The sequence below is a fragment of the Epinephelus moara genome, unplaced genomic scaffold (genome assembly GCF_006386435.1).
Source record: "Epinephelus moara isolate mb unplaced genomic scaffold, YSFRI_EMoa_1.0 scaffold3720, whole genome shotgun sequence".
Taxonomy (NCBI): Eukaryota; Metazoa; Chordata; class Actinopteri; order Perciformes; family Serranidae; genus Epinephelus; species Epinephelus moara.
The window spans coordinates 1-4,280 of NW_026081450.1; the positions used below are offsets into that span (position 1 = coordinate 1).

At 38.0% G+C, this 4,280-nt stretch overlaps 1 long non-coding RNA gene across 1 annotated transcript; it reads left to right on the forward strand.

The window, feature by feature from the left end:
• The first annotated feature begins 437 nt into the window (after positions 1 to 437).
• LOC126387341 (uncharacterized) lies at positions 438 to 3,785 on the forward strand. Its single transcript, XR_007569635.1, has 3 exons — positions 438 to 732; positions 965 to 1,051; positions 1,228 to 3,785. It is a non-coding gene; the product is annotated as an uncharacterized LOC126387341 (long non-coding RNA).
• Positions 3,786 to 4,280: the final 495 nt, after the last annotated feature.

Here is a 4,280-nt window from a genome sequence, read left to right on the forward strand (position 1 = left end):
AAAGGACAGACACAGGAAGTGGCCACGCTCAGCGGTCAGACAGGAGTCAGGTTAATTTACAGTCCTGGTACCGGTTATTCCACAGGCTAGTTAATAACATGTCGGGCAGGAAATCCAAAGTGTGGGATCATTTTGAGAAGGTGAAGGACAAACCCAAGGTGATATGTTAACTCATCTTCATTGGTTGACTACAAACATGACGTATCATCTGAAACATGTTAGTAGCTACATGCCCATTAGCCACTTAGCACAATCATTACTGCTTTACTGACAGCGTCATTAACAGGCGGCTCGCTCAGTGTGTGACGTGCTCTTGTAGATAAAATATAGGCCTCAGTGTGTGACGTGCTCTTGTAGATAAAATATAGGCCTACATTAATGAAGGTTTTGTATTTCTCTGTAATTTAGCACAGTGTTAACAATGTTACTGATGCTATTCTTTCTCACACCTTAAACTCAAACCATTGTGTTGCCCCGCCCAAAATACATAATTTAATAATTAAATTAATATCATAAACATGCGGGCGACTAGTCGACTAATGGCCCTAAATGACGACTATTGGTCGACTAGGAAAATTCTTAGTCAGGGACACTCCTACTGTTTTGCAGCTGCCGGCTACAGCCTTGTCACTCAACACTGGACCACTTCCAAAACTTGTTGTTGCTACGAGTCATTTAGACAGAAAAACATGGAAGTCCAGGTTGAGAAATACCAAACTCACCCTTTAACCTGTAAGTAATGGACATTTTTAATCCTTGTGCTGTTTTATTAATTATCTTTTTTTTTGTGACAAAATCTGTCCTGCACTCAGAGAAAAGTCAAATTCAAGCTAACCATATAGCACTGATAGTTACAGTCACATTGAGGTTGCTTTCTTTGAATTCTGACTTTTTCATAGTTTGTTGTTTTGTTGCATAATTGTTCCTCTGTCTGTCCCCTTTGTTATTTTATGATGACCAAAAGGTGAAACTAGTATCTTCAGCAGCGTCCCTCTGGGCTTCTACATCATGGGCAGCATGTTGATGTTAGTTGGTGCCAGATACCTCGCAGGTCAGTGTTGACTTCCTCAGCATTCTACATGTGCTTATTGCGGTTTCAGTCTGAAAAAACTAAGCAAATACATTTAAATAAATTTTAATAAATGTCTTCATAATGTGTGGTTTATGTTTTTGTTCCATTCACAGAATGTATTGGTTTATGGGTTGTTGTTTTTCTGTTGACATCAGGCCGTGACTAGGCTCGGACTCGTGTAGGCTTTGAGAGCAGAGTGGGACAAACACTCTTCTTGCTGGACCACCACTGGTACTCTGGGTTGCACCCTTTTTCCAAAAAGGCATTCCAGGAGAGAGCTGCTCCTGCTGAATCTTTCTGGAAAACCAGGACAAGTTTAAACTGGGAGGTTTTTCTTTAATATTGTTTTTATTTGTTAAAGTTAATGCATTTTTCTCTGCAGCAGACATCGGTACGTTAAACATTAATTTTAGCAGGGGTGTGCATGCAGTATTTCTTTTTCTACGATGTTGATATGAGGAACATCTGAGCTTATTTATGTAGTCGACATTGTTGTAATGTCCCCACCGCTGTGTGAAGTGAAGTTCGCCATTTAATTTATCGCCACCTGTTGTTTATGTGATGTTGTTCTATCCCTCCACTATGCGCAACAGAGGAAGTTTAAGAGCACTTTATATTTTTGTTTTGTCTCGTGGGAGTTGTGTACTAACACAGTCTAATGTATGTTTTTTTCTAACACTTGGGATTAAGGCACAGAAGGTTTAAGAATGTAAAATGAAAACAAGGGAGGTCTGATAATCTGACGTTGTTGTTTTTTTGGAGGAAGTGGTGAGCTTGTTCATACTGTTTAATGTTTTTAAACAGTAAAAATATGTATTGTGTAAAGGAGAAAAGTGATGAAGGGCAATCATGACTTGGCAGACAATTTTTGGTTCACACAGGAAATGTGAAGACTTAAGAATATACATGTATAGCCCTGTTTCCACCAAGCACTTTAGGTATGGTACCTTTGGAACCAAAAGTAACCCTTCAGACATGGCACCTAGACCCTAGCTCCATTTAGTGTTTCCAACTCATGCACTGAGTAACATTACAAGTTAACGTTCCACCTTAAAAGTCGCCGGCAGTCTGCCCAGTGAATTGAGTTGTTTTTTTCTCATTTTACTAATAAAACTCTCCACGATATGAACAGTGGTTACATGAGCCTCAAAACCAGCCACAACTCAGCCCTGAGCAGAGTGACTGTCTGCTATTGACCAATCAACAGACTGCAGTGTTCACAGCTCCACCTTTTAGTATCAGATCTGTATGCTAGGTACCCCGACAGAGGGGGGACCAAAAATGGGGATGGTACGGAATGGTCCCATTGGTACCATCCACAACTTGTCACAGTGGAAACAGAAATTCTCCCAAAGCTTAAAACCAACTACGAAGATCATTTAGGGACAAAAACTGATGCAGCTGTTAATAGGTGATTTATTTTGTAGACCAAAATGTTAGTGTAGCTTTTATTTAAGTACATGGATCTACACCCTGTATGATTTTTTTGTTGGGTTTTTTGTTTGTTTGTGAGAACTGTCTTTGGTTATGAAACTGACCAAAAATAAAATCACTACTTTCCACATAACTTATATTTTCTGGCTACAAAAAGATTTATTTATCCAAGGAAATTCACAATTGTGTCACTGCAGTGAAGTTCAGCTTTTTTGTATGATAAAATTAATATGGGAATTAATTTAAATTAATTAATTTAATTGTAAAAATTTATTTTAAATTAATTTAAAGGGAGAAAAATAAAAGCATAGAACCAAATATTGCTAAAATAGTTCCCTTTTTGGTATAGTCCTGGTTTGAGGAGTTAAGCTTGATGTCTTTTTGTTCTGTTGCCGAACATTTGTCATATTTGTCTTGGATGGTGGATATGACTTGATCCTTGATGAAAGGTGGAGGCAGAACAGTTATTTTGCTCAAGTGTGTTGGTTAGTGTGTAGGATTCAGGGGCATCTCTGGAATATAATGTGAATGACTTTGTTTTCATTAGTTTATAATCACCTGAAAATAACATTTGTTGTGTTTTCGTTACCTTAGAATGAGCCGTTTATATCTACATACTTCCACAAAGTCCGCCATGTTTCTACAGAAGCCCAGAACGGACAAACCAAACACTGGCTCTAGATAGGCCCTTATGTGATTTTGTGTTGGCAGATGGGAGAAGTCTCAGTTCTGCAACACCATTAGATGCCACTAAAGCCTTCACACTGGACCTTAAAGAAATGGTTTTGTATTAGCTCTGTATAGTTTTGTGCAAGTGAAGGCATGAAATCACTGCGTTAAAAGTGCTCTCAGTTTACTAACGGATGTTCATGATTGAATTGAATAAAAGGGAAATGTCATCTTGAGAAGAGAAGCTTTAACTCAAGTGTTTTACCCTGAATTCAGAGACTTAAAATGACGGCAAGCATGAAAGCAAAGTGTGCTACCAACTCTCATACACGACCTTTAACTGTGAAATTGTTGGTTTTCGTGACGAGTCGTTTCATATCGAACAATGAAAACATGTCTCCACCCTTTTGCTGCTCACTCTGCATGTCATTTCCTCCAACTCCTTCACAGTGGCATCGGCATTAAAAGGAAATAACGCAAAGCAGTACTGCTCTGATTGAAATGTATAAAATGAGGAAACATTTTGTGCTAATGTCATCACCTCTTATGTACAGAAACGTTTATGGAAGAACAAATGTCATGAAAAAATAAACTTTAGTTCTGAAATTTACCGTTGAACTTTGTTTTTTTTAATGTGCAAACTTATACCCAGTTGCGGAGGAAGTATTCTGGTCTTTTACTTAATTACAAGTACTGATACCAAACTGTGAAAATACTTAATACAAGTAAAAGCCCTGCTTTTAAACTTAAGCAGGTGCTTAAGTATGAAAAGTAAAAGTACTGTACTGTGCTTTAAAGTGTTTTCTGTCCATGTTTAAATATTACGTATGATGTTTTGGGGTTAATATTACTGCCGCATTAATGTGTATCTTACATTTTACTGCTGTAGCTGCTTCAGATTGTGCACATTTGAACTCCAATATACTGTTAAGTAGTTTAATCTTCAGGGAATCAAATGTAATCATATGTATCCGAGAACAAACAGACATGATGTATCACATGACAAATGTAAGCTTTGCAACGGCCTCTCTTGTTCATGTTGTATTTACAGAGGCAACACAGACACAGGCACCCACCCATATACTCCCAGTGGCCACTTAATTAT